The sequence below is a fragment of the Ochlerotatus camptorhynchus genome, unplaced genomic scaffold (assembly GCF_037179485.1).
Source record: "Ochlerotatus camptorhynchus isolate MF236.1 unplaced genomic scaffold, CSIRO-AGI_Acam_v1.1 ptg000487l, whole genome shotgun sequence".
In the NCBI taxonomy this organism is placed as follows: Eukaryota; Metazoa; Arthropoda; class Insecta; order Diptera; family Culicidae; genus Ochlerotatus; species Ochlerotatus camptorhynchus.
In genome coordinates this window covers 38,883-57,761 of record NW_027040972.1, presented here as the reverse complement: position 1 = coordinate 57,761, position 18,879 = coordinate 38,883, and the positions used below count along the sequence as shown (strand labels likewise).

The 18,879-nt window shown below is 43.2% G+C and overlaps 1 long non-coding RNA gene across 2 annotated transcripts in view; it reads left to right on the top strand.

The window, feature by feature from the left end:
- Positions 1–627: 627 nt before the first annotated feature.
- LOC135712501 (uncharacterized) overlaps positions 628–18,879 on the top strand; it is a 43,713-nt gene continuing 25,461 nt past the window's right edge. The window contains exons 1-4 of one of the 2 annotated variants that reach the window (XR_010518644.1): positions 628–700; positions 817–1,152; positions 17,960–18,061; positions 18,401–18,565. This is a non-coding gene — a long non-coding RNA (uncharacterized LOC135712501). Of the gene's footprint in view, positions 1,153–17,959; positions 18,062–18,400; positions 18,566–18,879 lie in introns of both variants that reach the window. The other variant, XR_010518643.1, reaches the window with a different exon arrangement.

Below are 18,879 nucleotides of genomic sequence, written 5' to 3'. Positions count from 1 at the left end.
TAAAATGGGTGAAAAATACCCATTTTTACAAATGGAGAATGCAAGCGCTCGTTGATGTAAAAATGTTTCTAAAACATTGAAAATAAATGCAGGTGTTCCGCTCAAATTTTTCACGAAACATTATAATACAAATTATCAATTGTATTGACTTATCCGTAAGCCTCTCCAACGTTTTTGATTCTAACATTTTCCGGAGATCGTCTATTTTTGCCAAATATACTGCGGACAGTTAAGTAACTGTTTGCATTGAGGTTTGCATTCCCAACGAGCCGGTGACGGAAATGAGACGATAAAATTTCGAAGTGTTTTTTTCACCCATTAATGGGTAAAAAATATACCCATTATTCAGCCGTGAACTGATTCTTTAAATGGGTATTTTTTCACCCATTTTATGATTTCAAAATTCCCCCATTTTTTGACAGCTGCATACATGGTTTGAAAATGGGTATTTTTTTACCCATTAATGGGTTTTCACGAAACACCGTGTAGTAAAAAGTAAAGTCCTGCAGAGCTTTAGTAAAAAGGTCATTCAGCAGTGAAAAGGTTTGGAGTCGAGCTATATGGGTGTAATCAAGCAATTCGCTACCAACCTTTTAAAAGAGAAGCGAAAAATAATGACAGCAAGGGAGTAATCTCAGGAGTAATTTAATGATGGCCTCTTCGGTAGTGGATAAAATACAGTCTTGTTGTATCAGTTAAGGTGTGTTCGCAAATATAGTTCAGTCAACACTAGTTTTTGAAGGCTAGCTCATGATATTTGGCTAATATCTGTCATGTGATAAATGATATGTGCTTTCTATTTCTGTCACAAATTAGATATGTTACATGAAGTTTCATCGATAGGGACTTGTCTTATAATATAAATATTGCTAAAATTGAGTGTCACTGATCGCAAACAGAAAAATGTGGAACATGATGTGTGATGTTATGCCCACAATCTCGGAGGATAGCATCTCGCAGAGATCATCCCAATTCAGCGGCGAAGATGCAAACTTTGAACAGCTCATGGTATCGATGCTGGATGAACGAGATAAGCTGATGGACAGTCTCAGAGAAGCACAAGAGAGACTTGGAGAGACGGAAAACAAATTACAAGACATCGAAAAGGAAAGAGACAGTCTACATAGACAAATAGCTGCTAATTTACCTCAGGTTAGATTATAATTTTATTCAAATGTTCAATGAACAACCCACACAGTAGTGATTGTTGTTACAGAATTATGTCATGATCAGTTTACATTATAAACTATGCGTGATAGTGGTTGACCTGCCAAAAGTAGTGTTGATTGTCTACCGGCAAATAGATCAATATATTAAAGCAGATTTTGAAAATCAATAATAAACACAACTTAGCGATAAATCTAAAAAAAAGAGTTGTTCAATAGAGGTATAGAAGAAGAATAGAACTATTCTGATAAGGAAATATGTCTGGTACAAATCTGTCAAACTAAGATGTTTTACTAGTGTTTATATCAATACAAGCAAGCAAATATGCTCCATACATCGACACCAGCGCTATTCTCCCTCTATAGTATTGGCTCTATTAGTTTTCAACGTTAATAACTAGTTCACATTGCGTGAGTTTTCAAGAGAAGGATGTGACCACATTCACATTACTGTTAAATAAACAGCACTCTTACACTAACAAAATTCCACACATTTTTATTGACGAATTTCCATGTGAAATTCCACATGATTTTCATCTGACCAAACATAAACTGAATCCACCCAGAAGCACACATGAAATATATGAGTCAAATGAATAGTATGTGTGGTTACACATGGCTTTTATGTGTACACATATTAAGTATGTGTTCGACACATAGATATCATTTGTAGATCACATTGCAAAAAATCATGTGTGGGACACATAAATACAATATTTGAAACTTTTATTAGTGTAGCTATTCTTTTTTGCTTATGGTTTGTTATTGTTTTCGCAACGGATTACCGGACGGATGCAATGTGCGTGGGCCTTTTGGAGCCAAATGTATGCAAGGTAGGCGACGATTATTTGTTTGTGATAGGCACATGCCTGTCTTTAAAATGTTATGTGGTAAGAAAGAAGTAGGTCCAATTTTTACTTACTTTTTAATTGCTTGTTTGCCCATATTTTCATGAAAAATTTATAGAAAAATTACCTAAACATAAGTATAAAAGTAGGACCAGTGACTAAGTACATGAAAATTAAAAGTTTAGTTAAAAAATTTAGCGTAACTAATGACATAACATTCCAGTATAGAAGATGTGTATTTTTTTTTTAATCAAACGTATCATTCTCCGAGTTTAAAAAAAATTTCGGTCTTGGAACACGATTCTACGTTTTTTGATTGACGAATAAATAAATAAAATTTTGCTTACGTTCCACTTATAGTGGTAAGGTCCAACCGGTATTATTCTCAGATTAAATCACGAATGTCGGGCTATCTTGTTGTCGATGTCGATGTTGAACAATACGAGCCTCACAAACATTTGACTGATCCTCCAATCAGGGCCGGTATTCAAAGTTAATGCGAGTTAGAGGTTACCGTGAATAATGGTGGTAAGCTCCAACCGGTATTATCCTCGGATTAAATTCCAATCAAGAATGTCCGGCTGGTTGATGTCGACATCAGAGTTAATCAACACGACTCTATGAAGGACGGACAACCCGCAGGTAGGCGGAACCCGAGTAATAACGGAGGTTTTCGATAAGCTAAATAAAGTCGCGACCGAACTCAAGCGAAATGTGTTTATTTACATATATTCATAAGTACAGTGTGCAAAAAAAAAGAAAAAGATAGCACTCAAGATGCATTGCGACAAAGGTGGTACAAATTCATTTTCTCCGTAGTTCCCTTTTGTAGCAAGGTGTATCATACTCCATCATTCCTCCTGGATGAACACCGAGTCTAGGGTTTCAGTCCGACTTGATAAATGAACTTCTACAATCTCGCTTGGTTAGTGCATCAGCGACCATTTCGTTGGTCCGACAGTACACCAACTTGATATGACTTTCTGTTCAGACAGATCTCGTGTGTAGTGCTTCTTGGTGTCAATGTGTTTAACACGACCACTAGTTCTATCCGACGTCTCAAAACCTCGAATATGATCGTTGATTGTTCTTCGGGTATAGCCAGCTCTGATAATAGCCGCCTTAGCCAAACGGTTTCCTGGCAAGCTAGCGATAGAGCATTGTACTCGGCCTCAAGGGATGAAAGAGCCACAGAACTTTGACCCTTGCTCGCCTAGCCGCTTCCATAGAAAAAGATAAACCCGGTCGTAGACTTTATTGTCCGGCAATCTCCGGCCCAGTCAGAATCGGAGAAGACTTTGAGACACCATCCTTTACCTGTTCCGAATTTCAATCGCCAATCTCTCGTTGTGCTCAAATATTGCAGCACACGTTTCGCTGCACTGCAATCCTTACAACATGGTTCGCTGACTTTTCTCCCAAGCAATCTGACGCTCAAATACTAATCAGGTTGCGCGTTAACGGCCAAGTATAACAACACTCCTACGAGGCTTCGGTACAGCTTTGGATCATCCAACCGCTTAATGTCTTCGTTAGCTGACGTGTATCCAGGATCCATTGGAGTCTTGGATTGCCGACAGTTCTCCATGTTTTACTTACAAAGCAATGTTTCGATGTACGCTGACAACTTTAACGTGTAGAAGCATCCCTCTCTCCCAATCTCAAAGCTCAAAAAATGACGCACGGAGCCTAGCGAAGTAAGGTCGAATTTCTTGCGGAGACTATCATATACCTTGGCTATATCGGACTCACTTGCGCTGCCAATCAACAGGTCGTCAACGTAGACTAAAATGACGACAAACGGCTTCTCATATCGTATGTAGCGACATGGGTCTGCGGCGCTTGACTTGAACTTTAGCTCGGGGAGTACAGAGTGTAATGCTTTGTTCCAGCACCTTGCGGACTGGCGCAGCCCGTATATACTTTTACGAAGTCTACATACCTTTTGCTCGTGCCCCGGAACTGCAAAACCTGGAGGTTGCTGCATATACAGCTCTTCTTCGACGGTCCAGTTTAGGTAGGTCGTTCGAACATCGTACTGCTTCAGAAACAGCTGCTTCTTCCCTGCAACGGCAAACAGTGCACGCAACGTAGCTTGCCGCGTGACTGGTGCCTGCACCTCCGTGAAATCCACATTGAAACACTGTGAATATCCTTGTGCGACAATAGCGGCCTTACGCTTCACTATGCTGCCCGTCTCATCCCGCTTTAGTTTGAAATCCCATTTTGCACCAATAGCCTTCTTGCCCGGTGACAGATCCGATATTTCCCACGTACTGTTCACTTTGTGCGCTTCAATTTCTTCCCGCACACTCAATGCATCACGAAAGTCGCTTGGTTCTTCGCCATGTAGCACTTCTCCAACAATAAAGTCCTCATACCTGCTTGGTAACACAACACGCGTACGCTTATATTGGCGGTCCAACAATGATCCATCTGGCACTTCCAGTTCATCACGCAGTTCTTCAAAGCCAGGAAAGTCATTTTCAACCGTATCTTTTGCATCTATATACACCGATTGACGCTCTTCTTCCTGCGTCTTTCTATCTTCACTCTCCGTCACTGGATTATCCGGATCACTCCACTCATCTAGCTGCATATCCGGAAGCACTCTTGCTTCCTCGCGCTGCTCCGATCCTTTCGGGAATTCCAGAAACTCAGCATCTCGACTAACGACTATACGGTTGGTTTCGACATCAAGATGGCGATGGCAGCCTGAATAGCCCACGAGCACAAACCTCTTCGATCAAGGATCAAACTTCTTGCGGTTGGCGTCTGGTATATGAACATACGCTTCACATCCCAAGATTCAGAGATCCGTCAAGTTTGGTTTGTTGCCTGTCCACAACTCAAATGGCGTCCTATCAACAGCTCACCGAGTTCCACCCCTGCATTGTCGAGGCGCTCATATAAACACTCAATTTCATCGAGATGTTTCTCGACATCACCACCCTCGTACAAATTCTTTGAGCATAACTGCTGTAACAACATTGCCTGGCTACCGATGGTGGCCTTTTCATGGTACACTCGCAAATTTTCCCACATCTGGTGAGCCGTTTCACATTTCTTTACAAAGCGGAGTTGACTGTCCTCGACGAATAGAGCGATGGTAGCTCGCACTTTGATTTCATTTTTCTTCCACTGTGGAAATTCGTCATCGATCTCTTCCGGCTTCGGTTGACCGATCGTATCCAAATCCTCACATTACAGCAAAGATCGCATGCGGAACTTCCAAGAGGCATAATTTCCACTGCCGAGCTTAGCAAACGATGCTTTCCAGCCGTCGACCATATTGTCTTTTCACTTCCGCACTAGGTATCGTGCTGCAACAAATCTCTTCAGAAAGCATACACAGAAACTTCCTGGAATACCAGAACTCCACCGAAACACTTCACTACTTTACACTCTCGGATGACTGGGTCCATAACCTGAAGGACGGACAACCAGCAGGTAGGCTGAACCGGAGTAATAACGGAGGTTTTCGATAAGCTAAATAAAGACGCGACCGAACCAAAGAAGAATACTAAGATGAAATCAGTCTTGGGAAAACACCCACCGGCACTACGAGCCGTGCAAGAATATTGCTCCCCGTTCAAAGCTAACACGCACTCGGTTTCGGTACCTCCTGTCGGCTCGCCACCGATACGAACACGAAACCTGAACGCGGAGCCGGTTTATTCAGCTTGGTGCCGTGCTATGGTTATTCGGTGCGGCTCCGTGCCAGGGTTCGGTGCCAGACAGAATACCGTGCTTCTTTTTCTTCTTTTTCCATTATCGCAGTCTACCTGTAGCTAATTTTTTTTTTCATTTCTTTTCTGATTGACCTTTCCGGCGATACTGTACCTCTTTACTCCTATGGGGAAACCCCACAAACAACTGTAATTCTATGCGTGAAGCATGGCAGGCTGTTCCGTACTCTGTTGCTCAAATGAAAAATATCAAAGGGGCTGTTCATTAACTACGTATACAGTCTTTTGGGATTCTTGACCCCCCTGAAATTTTAAAATTTGTATGGACCGGTTCTTGTTCACCCAGGTCGAAAGAATCGGTATTAGCCTGTGTGTCCATCTACCGTTCTTTGCTGCATCCCACTCCTGCTACCACTTAGCTATCGACACCGTTCTCACCATTTTTCGTACTCATCTAGTTTCTCTCGTCATATTGCACTCGTAGTCCTCCACCAAGGTGATGCCGATTGGGATCATACCGGCGATAACGCATCTGCCTCCATCAAAATGGTTCTGTACGCACTCACGACTCGCATGGACATGAGCCGGAACGTACTGCTCAATTTCCTTTGGTTCTGCTTCGTTTTCAGCGCTTCAATCCAGGCTGGACCTCCGTACCTCAGTATCGATGAGGACACACTACCCAGAAGACGCCTCTTGTTGTTGTTTGGACCAGAATTGTTCGGCATGATTCTGGCTATTGCGTTGATGACCTTTGCCGCCTTCTCGCAAGCATATTCGATGTGGCTGTTAAAGCTTAGCCGGTCGTCGATCATCACTCCCAGATACTTAAGCACGCTCTTCGAAACAATGGTGTGCTCTCCAACGGTGATTTCTGCCCACTGCACTGCTTTGCAGTTACTGACCAACATCACTTCTGTTTTGTGGTGGGCTATCTGCAGCTTCGCTCCTTGCATCAAGTTACCAATCGTATCTATCGCCTCGGCCGCCAGCATTTCCACTTCTTCCAGCGTCTCACCGGTTACCGTCAAGACGACATCGTCCGCAAAGCCAACGATCTCAACTCCTTTGGGCAGCTTGAGCGTCAGCACGCCATTGCACATTCCGTTCCACAGCGTGGGACCTAGAATGGAGCCTTGTGGAACTTCCGCCGTGATTCTAAGCGATTTCTGCCCCGTGTCTGTCCGTCGTGTCTGGCGGTTTTCCGGGCTTCGGCAACAGCACAAGCTTTTGTACCTTCCACCTATCAGGGAACTGACCCTCGTTCAGACATTTCTGCAGCACCATCCTGAACATATCCGGGAACGTCTGGATCGCCGCCTTCAACGCCACGTTGGGAATTCCATCCGGGCCGGGAGCTTTATTCGCCTTCAACCCTTTCTCTGCTGCTATGAGTCCTCGTTGGAGACTTGTTCAACGTTGTCTTCATCTTCCTCGCTATATGGTGTAAGTGGCCATGTCGTTGGGTCATGCTGTGGGAAAACTGCCTTCACGATGACTTTCAGCTTGTTAGGACACATTTCAACCGGCATCGTTGGACCTCTGATCTTCGCCATCGCGACTCGGTATGCGCTGCCCCATGGATTGGCATCGGCATCGTGGCACAGCTTCTTGAAGCTGTTTGACTTGCTCAGCTTTATCTTTCGTTTCAGTGCAGCCCTGGCCTTTCGGAACACCACCCTGCGCTCCTCTCTGTCTGCTTCCGTTCTTGCTCTCTGAGCGCGCCTTCTGGCTAGAAGGTAAGTAGCACGGAGGGTGCTAATTTCCTCGTTCACCAGTAAGCTGGACGCCGCCTGTTCGTTGGCTCCAGTTTTCTCGGCATAGTTGTGTCACATGCCCTTGCTAATGATTCGGTCAACTCGTTCGCGCTTAGGCCCGGGACGCTGCTGAGCTTCGATGAAGAGATCCTTATTGAGTTCCTTCGCCTTCCGCTCGCTTACTTTCGTCCTCCACATTTCCAGCGGTGTTTGCCGATACTGTACCGGATCGCCTGATGGTCTCTATGGGTGTACTCTTCTTGCACTGTCCAGTGCATATTTGCCATTAGCGACGTACTGCAGAAACTGACACGTCGATAATGGATTCCCTACCATTTTTGCGGAAGGTGTGTGTGTGTGTGTGTGTGTGTGTGTGAGTGTGTGTGTGTGTGTGTGTGTGTGTGTGTGTGTGTGTGTGTGTGTGTGTGTATGTGTGTGTGTGTGTGTGTGTGTGTGTGTGTGTGTGTGTGTGTGTGTGTGTGTGTGTGTGTGTGTGTGTATGTGTGTGTGTGTGTGTGTGTGTGTGTGTGTGGGTGCGTGTGTGTGTATGTGTGTGTGTGTGTGCGCATGTGTGTGTATGTGTGTGTGCGTGTGTGTGTGTGTGTGCGTGTGTGTGTGTGTGTGTGTGTGTGTGTGTGTGTGTGTGTGTGTGTGTGTGTGTGTGTTTTTTATACTAAGGTTTAGGAAAGCTTCAAGAAGCCAGGCCTGTTGTGAAGTTGGAACGGTGTGGTATCCACTAGTTGCCTAGTGCAGCTCCACTAAAACCAATTCCTTACTCTCTGCTCTGCCTGGATCCCCCCGGGACCACTGTGAACCGACTACTTCGGGGGGTGGCTGTGCTCATGCACTTGTCGTACTCTCAGCGCTAGCTGGCGTTGCTAGATCGCTGTTCTTCTCTCCATTTACGCTGCAGCTCCGGCATAATATGCGTGACTGCCCTGCTGACGGCATTCCAAGTGCCCTCCTCTCGTCATATTTCAACGACGACACTCTCCACGTTAAGGACGGGCATCTCCGTTCGCACTGCCTCCAACCTTGGACAGTCGAAGACCACATGCTCCGGCGTTTCATCGACGTTGCCACACTCCGGACAGATGGGTGACGCTGCGTGTCCGAACCGATGCAAGTATTTCCTGAAGCAGCCGTGGCCAGACAGGAACTGCGTTAGGTGGAAATTGACTTCTCCGTGTTTTCTGTTCACCCAGGTCGAAAGAATCGGTATTAGTCTATGTGTCCATCTACCGTTCTCCGTCGTGTTCCACTGTTGCCACTTAGCCAATGACTCCACTCTCACAACTTTCCGTACTCTTCCGGCTTATTTCCGCCTGTAGCACTCGCTGTCCTCTGCCAGGGTGATGCCGATAGGGATCATACCGGCGATAACGCATACTGCTTCCGACGAGATGGTTCTGTACGCACTCACGACTCGCTTGGCCATGAGCCGGAACGTACTGCTCAGTTTCCTTTGGTTCTGCTTCGTTTCCAGCGCGTTTCCAGCGGAACCCAGGCTGGACCTCCATATCTCAGTATCGATGATGACACGCTGGCTAGAAGATGCCTCTTGCTACTGCTGGAACCAGCGTTGTTCGGCATGATTCTAGCTATCGCGTTGATGTCCTTCGAAGCCTTCTCACAGGCATATTCGACGTGGCTGTTGAAGTTTAGCCGGTCATTGATCATCACTCCCAGGTATTTTAACGCACGCTTCGAGGCTATGGTGTGCTCCCCGACGGTGATTTCTGCCCGCTGTACCGCTTTACTGACCAATAACACTTCCGTTTTGTGGTGGGCTATCTGCAGCTTCGCTCCTTGCATCCAGTTACCAATCATGTCGATTACCTCGGTTGACAACACTTCCACCTCTTCCAGCGTCTCGCCTGTTACCGTCAAGACGACGTCGTCCGCAAAGCCAACGATCTCAACTCCTTTGGGAAGTTTCAGCGTTAGCACGCCGTTGTACATCCCGTTCCAGAGCGTTGGACCAAGGATGGAGCCTTGTGGAACTCCCGCTGTGATCCTAATTGATCTCAGTCCCATGTCTGTCTCGTAGACCAGAACCCGGTTCTGGAAATAACTCCTCAGGATCCTGCACAGGTAGTCAGGGACCCTCATTCTATGCAGTGCTTCGGCGATGGCCTCCCAGCTGGCGCTGTTGAACGCATTCTTGACGTCGATTGTTATCACGGCGCAATATCGATCTCCGCTCCGCTTCTGTTTGAACGCCTTCTCAGCTCTCTCGACCACTGTCCGAATTGCATCCACCGTCGATCTCCCTTTCCGGAATCCGAACTGCCTCTCCGACAATCCGTGCTCACTCTCGGTGTATTTCGTCAGCCTGTTTAGGGTGATCGTCTCGAAGAGTTTTCCGAGTGTATCCAGCAGGCATATAGGCCTGTACGATGCTGGATCCCCCGGCGGTTTTCCTGGTTTCGGCAGCAACACTAGCTTCTGTATCTTCCACCTGTCAAGGAAGTGACCCTCGTTCAGGCATTTTTGCAGAACCATCCTGAACATGTCCGGGGATGACTGGATCGTCGCTTTCAACGCTACGTTGGGGATTCCATCCGGACCGGGAGCTTTCTTCACCTTCATTCCTTTGGCCACTGCTACGAGTTCCTCGTTGGTGAATTCGACGTTATCTCCCTCTCCTTCTCCGTACGGTGTAGGTGGCCAGTTGGGTCGTGCTTCGGGAAAAATCCTTCCACGATGACTTTCAGCTTCTCTGGGCACATTTCCGCGGGCATCGTTGGACCTCTGATCTTCGCCATCACGACTCGGTATGCGTTGCCCCAGGGGTTGGCATCAGCGTTTCGACACAGCTCCTTAAAACAGTTTGACTTGCTCTGCTTTATCTCTCGTTTAAGTGCGGCCCTGGCCGCTCGAAATACTTCTCTTCGTTCCTCTCTGACTGCTTCCTTTCTTGCGGAGAGTGCTAAGTGCTTCGTTCCACCAGTAGACTGGACGCCGTCTGTTATTTGGCTCCAGTTTCCTCGGCATGGTAGTGTCATATGCTCTCACTAACGTTTCTGTCAGCTCGTCCGCATTTAGATTTGCGAGACTCCTGTCCACACGAAGTGCCTCAACGAACAGATCCTTATCGAAAGCCTTCGTTTTCCACTTTCGGTCACAAGTTCTCGTCCTCCGTACTGCCACAGTATTCCGTTGGCCGATGCCATATCGAAAAGTGCTGCTGGTGCCTTTATTGGCCAGCATAACTTCCAGTTTTGCCATTGGAACATCTGCTTCCCCACTCCACTGCCCAAGCATTGAAGTCTCCTCCGATGACTACCGGTCGTCGTCCGATCAGCTCTTCGGTAAACCCATCCAGCATCTCATGGAACTTCTCCATCGTCCATCTGGGGGGTGCGTAACAACTACACATGAAGATTCCGTTGATTTTGGCGATCACGAAACCTTCGTATGAGCTCGCAACCACTTCTTGAATGGGGTATCTGCCCATAACTTGTATAGCAGCCATCCCAGCTCTATCCGCCACCCAGTTACCGTTATCGGGAGAGACTCGATACAGTTCCGCAATGATTGCAACGTCGCACTTTGTTTTTGTTATCGACTGCCACAACAGTTGCTGAGCAATGTCGCAATGATTGAGGTTTATTTGGGTTACCTCCATTACTGTTAGCCTGCCATCGCCTTTTTGTATGCTAGGCATTTGAAGCCTCCCGTCGTATGATCGTTACCGTCCTCTTTTTTGCAGAGCATACACCTCGGTTGCTTCGTGCAGCCTCTTGCAATATGGCATTTCTCTCCGCATTTCCTGCACAGATCAGATCTGTCAGGGCCATTGCAGTTCCTCGCCTAGTGACCGAATCCCATGCACTTGAAGTATCGCTCCAGTTGCTTGGTAACCCGAGGAGTGGCTTTCAGCGAGCACAATGACCAGCCCGTCTCCAACAGTTTATTCGTTGTAACTGTCGAAAGCCGTATAACCGCCGTTTGCATGCCGCCGTACCCTTCCTCATGCGGATTGACATCGGTTCTGTGGTGATCTAGTCCAGGTCCCTGCACTCAACCACTGTCTCCTGGGATAGAGCTCTTAGGCTCGCCCCTTCGCCAAGAGACTTTTCGACGAGCTCCTTGAAGGCTGAGCTCTTGATGGCAGGATCCTTCTACAGCTCAAAGAGCATCTCGCCTTTCTGGGTGCGCCTGATTTTCACCACGTTATCTCCTAGTTGCTTCAACTCAGGATCCTCTCGAACCTTCCGGAGGAGTGCTGCATACGACGTTTTGTCCTTAGCTTCGACGATCAGAGCATCGCCCTTACTTCGTTCCCGACGAGTCCTGGGTATCTCCTTCTTCTGTTCAGCTTTCTTCTTCACTTTTTTTTCCTTCCGTTTTTTTTCACTTCTCCTTCGGCTTCTCGACGGTACGCCAGCCTTCCTCCTTTCACTTTTTTCAACTCCTCTTCCTCTCCTGGCGTTTCCCTTTTTCTCTTCTCCGAGCGTGGATTTCGAGGTCCCTTTGCCGTCTCCTGTATTTCAGCTGCTGCTTTCTCCTTGGCCTCGATCAGCGCCCTTTCGGCAGTCACGGATCTCGTCCTCAGTGCATCCTGTTCACGTTCGGCAGCAATCATCGCGGATTTGATGCCCGTCACCATTTCCTTTATTGCCTTGTGGACGTTGCTCTTATCCTTGACGAAGTCATGTAGTGCATTGATCCTCCTCCTGACCTCCATCAATTTGGTCTTCCCAAGCTGCAATCCTTCTTGGGGTGTGCTATTGCTGGATTTCGGTGTGAACATCTGGCTTAGCATAAGACCTAGCTCTCCTTGGTGTCCTTGCTGCTCACCTTTTGGCTTACTGCTGCTGCTGGAACTCGCGGTTCAACACTGGTAGTCTCTGCAATATCCCGCTCCTTGCGAACACGTTCGCTCCTCCGTTTCTGGCGTCGTGCAGTCGTCCTTCATATTTTTTTTGGGTTTTCTCATTTTCTTCGTTTTTGTTTTTTTCTCCGTTTTTCTCCATTCTGTTGGGTCCCCCCTCCAGGCCGCTATCTCCACTCGTTGTATGTAGTCGCCTATCGTGATCCCATGGTTATCTATGCAAGCAGGGAGGCCATGCTAATGTTGACACGGTACTTCATGGGGTCATGTTCAGAGCCAGATCGGCGTAAGTCAGGAATGTTACATCTGAGCCTACTACTCACCGACCACCAATTGGTGACGAGTTTTGAACGTATCCGGAGGCCTGCCAAGGTTTTACCGGGACGGGGGCAGCCGCACTATTAGCCCACTCGCCATTTCAAGAAGGTGTCACCCTTCTTTGCTCAGGGAGCAGAATAGCACGACTGTCAGCCCTGTAGCGTGGTATCCAATCCATTGTGCCGTGTCGTGTCCATAGTTCTATGCCGTGTCCAGTATGCCGTTATAAGGATCTTACTGGCAACGATCCTAATGTGCCGGTTGGCACTCCTGCGGGTTGACGAAGCATTTCCTCTATCACCGTGCTATGGTTACCGTGCCAGAGTTCGCGTCGCACCCCCTCACTTTGCTATTGTCGAAAGAACAACATTGCCCAAGCTACACCACGGGGAGGTGTGAGGTATGAACTTGTGCGGACCAGAGCTAGATCAACTCACCGTTTGTAGCCCTGTGTGTGTATGTGTGTATGTCTGTGTGTGTATTCCCTCTAATCCCTGTTGACCGGCAGTGTTAATATGGAAGAAGCGTATTTATGGTCATTGTAGACAGTTTTAGTCCGGGAGTTGGTTTTAGTCCGGGAGTCAGTTTTAGTCTCTCACGCTTCGTATGTCATTCCGTGCTTCACGGGCAATTTCCTTTCTTAGATCGTCCTTGGTTGGTTCTAACATGATTCCGCCTTTTTCGGGTTTTTCTTGTTTTCCGAGGGAGATAAATCCGCATTAATTTCCGTTCCTGGTTCGATGTTGACTCCTTCCACGCTGGTTGTGGTGAAGTCGGTTTCATGTCTACCATCTGTCACTAAATTGCCATGGTGATCTGGGACGAGGCTGATGTGCGAAGTCGCTGGTCCACCGAGCGCTCCGTGTGCGAAAAGAGAATGAAAAAAATACGAAAGGGATCAGTTTCAAGAAGTGACAGATTTATCAGATTCCCCAACTAACCATACTCAAACAAAGTAAGAATATACAATCTATATTACGACTTTATGGTTACTTGGGTACTCATATGGCCGCCAGAATGGGAGATGAGATTACAGCGCTTGCAGAATAAAATAATGCGTTTGATTTTGAGATGTAATAGATTCACTTCCTCAACTTTACAACATTACAATGGTTGTCGGTGAAGCAAAGAATTGTATATTTTACTATGGTGTTCATTTTTAAAGTAGTTAACGGTTTGCTACCTCGATATTTGTGTGATCGAATTGAAAGAGGAAGTGACTTTCATAGATATAATACTAGAAACGCGGTTGAAATAAGAACACCACATTTCTTGACTTGTGCTTCACAAAATTCATTGTATTATAAAGGAATAAATGTTTTCAATTCGATGTCTAGACATATCAAACGTTCAGCAACACTTACAGAATTTAAAAGACACTACGTTTCACACGTTAAAACTGTCTTTTGAACAGTTATCCAGCGATTTTTTTATGAATTGACAAATTATGTATCTTGACGAAGTTATCTCTAACGGATTATTTTATATGGATAGCTGTCATAACGACTTTTATAATAATTATGTAGCACTGCAAAAACTATTTCTGTTCGCCACGATGGTAATGATAGATTTTTAATATTTGATTTAATAGTAGTAGATTTAAAAAAAAGTAGTCTACAAAGGTTTGAGCCTCGCGCTTGTATTACGGATATAGAGGACTGAATTTAACATTTGATAAAACAAAATGCAATTTTGAAGCTTATTTGGAAGATTCCTTGAGTTAGTAGTGTAAGTTTTGTGGCAAATGTTGGGGGTTCGTGAGCATTCCTAACATTGCTGAAAATTATGATAGCATCAGATTGCGGGGTTGCTAGTGTAATAGGATGTTGATTGTTCATTAACTCTTGATTGCTTAAAACTTATGAATATTTTAGTTGGACAAAAAGGCGAGCTAAGAGGTGGACGCCTGAGCTTTTCCACATTTATATCGCTGTGAAGCAACTGTAAACTCTAAAGGGAATTTACATATATCTGTAACTGTAACCAGTTCGATTTTGTTTGCTAACCTGGTTAAAATGTCATATTTAATTATCTTAAAGATAAATCGTCCAGCTCAAACCTTTGTAGGGGTAAGAGGTGGGACCATTAACATCATCTTTCATCGGTTGCGAAGTGAAGTATTTCTGAATGTGATGCGTTATATTCTTTAATGTTTTGATTTTATCCTAACGTTTTCTCAATGTTATATCACTGACAAACAGACACAACACATTGAACATTTATCATTGTAAACCCTTCCGCCATCTGTAGTATACACTAAACAGATGACTGTAGTGTGTAAACGTCAAACGCTAGGGAATTGATTATGTTCATCACAACTGGCGATACTACCAACTAAGAAACATTTAAATTGACCGTTAAAAGCGATTTTGGTGAACGTTTTAAGAGTGTTATGTCCGCTTGTCTGTGATCATACCTTCACTGTCGCAATTTCAGGTAATCTGCGAATGTTCTTGCATTTCTCTCAGGAACTTTTGATCTAACTGCAATTACTCTCTCATACTCGAAATGTGGCACGACCAAATTGGCACAATGACGCCCTATACACTCTCTGATCGAAGCGCAGGGATATTCATAAGTACAGTGTGCAAAAAAAGGAAAATTATAGCACTCAGATGCATAGCAACAAAGATGGTACAAATTCATTTTCTCCTTAGTTCCCTTTTGTAGCAAGGTGTATACGATGTACATCGATTTTGCGAACAAAATTACATCCATTGATGTAGTAGTTATTGTATCTGCTTTTTGCAGCTATTACATCATTATTTCATACATCAGCTTGAATTACTCCAACTCGGATTAACTTTTAATACCGTCCCTGTTTGTATTATCTGCAAAATGTTTGCTTAGAGTGATGGAGTATGATGAGCACCTCGCGAGGCCTCCGGATACGTTCAAAACTCGTCACCAATTGGTGGTTGGTGAGTAGTAGGCTCAGATGTAACATTCCTGACTTACGCCGATCTGGCTCTGAACATGGCCCCCATGAAGGACCGTGTCAACCCTAGCATGGCCTCCCTGCTTGCATAGATAACCATGGGATCACGATTGGCGACTACATACAACGAGTGGAGATAGCGACCCGAAGGGGGGACCCAACAGAATGGAGAAAAACGGAGAAAAAACAAAAAAGAAGAAAATTAGAAAACCCAAAAAAATATGAAGGAAGACGACAAGACGCCAGAAATTGAAAACGGAGGAGTGAACGTGTTTGCAAGGAGCGGGATATTGCAGAGATCACCAGTGTTGAACCTGGTACAATAACTATTACATCAATGGATGTAATTTTGTTCGCAAAATCGATGTACATCGTACAAGTTATATTACACAACCGATGACCATGACCATCTATAAACTTCAGGAAATACTTTTAACCTATTCTACGATTTTTTCTATACATCTAGCCGAAACAAAGTTCCCAAAACTTCCAGTAAGTTCACTAATCGAACGAATCGAAAGTTTTAAGATAAATACTGTACATTTACAATACTCACTGAGCTTCTATAATTTTGGAAAAACTTCAATGAAGTTCCTCGAGCTTCTCAGAATTCCTATAAAGTTCACTGCACTTCTTCAAAGCTCTCTTATTTTTTTTAGAATATCGATGATTTCCTGCGAAAGATCTATTGATTCAACTTTAACGAAGTACCTTGAAGCTTAAAGAGAAGTTTACCACTTAAAAAAAATAATTTCGATTCTATTTTTCTAAAAATATTGGAAAAAAAACTATCGAAAATTAAACAAAAAACACATTTTTTTTCTAATTTTCTAAAGAAAGTTTATGTGCAGAAATAAAATTGTAAGTCATCATAGCATAAAGTTGGACTCAAAATCCCACAAAACATCGACTTTTTCGGTTTTGCTGAGAATCCAATTTATTTTTCATGATGAGATAGAAAACAAATTTTTTGCATGTAATTTTTTTCTATCTAAAGAAGAAACTGATTTTCTTGGATTTTTGATAATTTTTCCCAATTATTTTAGAAAAATAAAAACGTGCCGAGAATATTTGTTTTATTTCTGGGGCGGTAAACATCCGCTTAAAGATGTTTATGATGTTTCTTCGAATAAAACAAAGTTCCCTTAACTTGTATTAGGTTCTTCGAAGTGTTTCAAAAGTTTAGAATAAACATCTAAAAATCCCTTAAGTTTAAAAAAAAAAGTCTTATTAAGTTAAAAAAAAATCCTTGAACTACAAACTTCGCTAACTTTCTCGCTCAATGTTCATCAAAGGGGTCCATTTGGTTCATAATGACATTTTGAAATGCTCAAATTTGACAAAGTCCTTTAACTGAACCTTCTTATAGTTAGCGGACTAGTTATAATATGTTTAAGTTAAAATTTTATCCATTAACGAACTAGATATGGATAATAAAATAAGAAGTATTAATGAATTATGTGATCATCTATTAGCCTACGATTACCGTAATATATGTTTTGAAATGAGTAATAATGATGTTTTGAGGTAGTTTTTGTAAGATTGAAAAACTCAATCATATTGTCATTTCTTACAGTCACTAGATTTCTGCTAAATGCTAGTTCCTAGTGCTACAGGTTTTTAGTACAGGCTCTAGACTCACCCTTTATGATAATGATTAATTCCGTCACGAGTAAAACAATCCCCCAGACTAAAACGTATTTGTTTTAATAAAATTTATGTTTTCCATCATTTCCGAAGTAATGAGCTGAGAGCATCCTACGCATTTTTTTTGTAGGGTAGCCATCACTTCCATAAATCAGTATTAAACAAGAAGTATATAAATAATTGAGTAAATCGATAAATCAATTCATAAAATAAATAAATAGGGGAAATGGATGTAATATTGGCCTAAATTCCCCTAATTTGGGATAAATTCAGCAATCGACTAAATTTTCAATAGTGACCAAAACTATCCATTAGTACCGTCCCAATGACGCGTTCATCTTGATAAAATTGATACATAGCAGATTTTTAGCGATGGACCCAATATTTGATCCATAGGCCAACATTAGAGCAATTTCTCCTACTTGAATAATAAAATAATAAATACATAGATAAATAAATAACTAAAAATAAAAAAATAAACTTATTTCTATTTTGGGTCATAATCATTGAGACCAACACATTGATTGTGATGTATACAACAAAAACATTACAACAACTCTATGTGGAGCCAGAGATTTCTAGGTATTCTAAGACAAAGTTGATTTCTATCACCAGCATAATTTGGCATTTTATTCAATAACTTTCTGATATTTCTACCGTTCACATAGTCTGCACTATGGATGGATGGAAAAATGTTTGATTTACTATATAACGTATTATATATAATATATATCTATATCTTTTAATTATTTTTAGGAGTTTTCGACATTAACAAAAGAATTGACACAAGCACGAGAGGCGCTGCTAGAACGAGATGAAGAGATAGGAGAGCTTAAAGCGGAAAGAAACAACACACGGGTACGTGATGCTCTAGAATAAACCAATTTAATAAATGCATGAGTTAGACGTATGTATATTAGTCAGCAAATAAGCAACAACTTTTTAGATCGGTGAATCTGCTTTTGTAAACAATGACTTCAATCACAAATATCAGCCTTGTATTGTTTAAAGCGAAATAATGCCCCTGTACCTGAGACATGCTCTGCTATGTTTTCCATAATTTAATTCGTTACTCAAATTAGAAATTTGTGGAATATGTACTGGCAAAAAAGAAAATTAAATGAAATATGCATTCATCGTTGCCAATAGATTTGTGATTAGATTTAATAACGTTATTCAACTACTATTTATTTTCAGCTGTTGTTGGAGCACTTGGAATGCTTGGTTTCGAGGCATGAACGATCGTTAAGAATGACAGTAGTTAAAAGACAAGCAGCGTCTCAAAGTGGAGTTTCCAGTGAAGTGGAGGTCCTCAAAGCGCTCAAAAGTCTATTCGAACATCACAAAGCATTAGATGAAAAGGTAATGCTCTAATAAAATAAAAGAATTAATTTAATTCACCTTCTCATAATATTATCGAATGCAAAAAATGTGCACAAGTTGCACAACAAAAAATTTTAAAATCTGTAGGTATTATGAACAGCAATCTTAACGACAACAATGATAATTTCGAATATGGGATCATGTGCTTGCTCACTATTATCTGGTACATTGAAAACAAAACGTACCGGTATAATTTAAATCGCTCTTATGGCTTTCACGGTGACGACCATTCTAATGAATTTGAATGTGAAATATACAATATAGAAGTAAGCCCGAGCAAAGTAAAATAACAA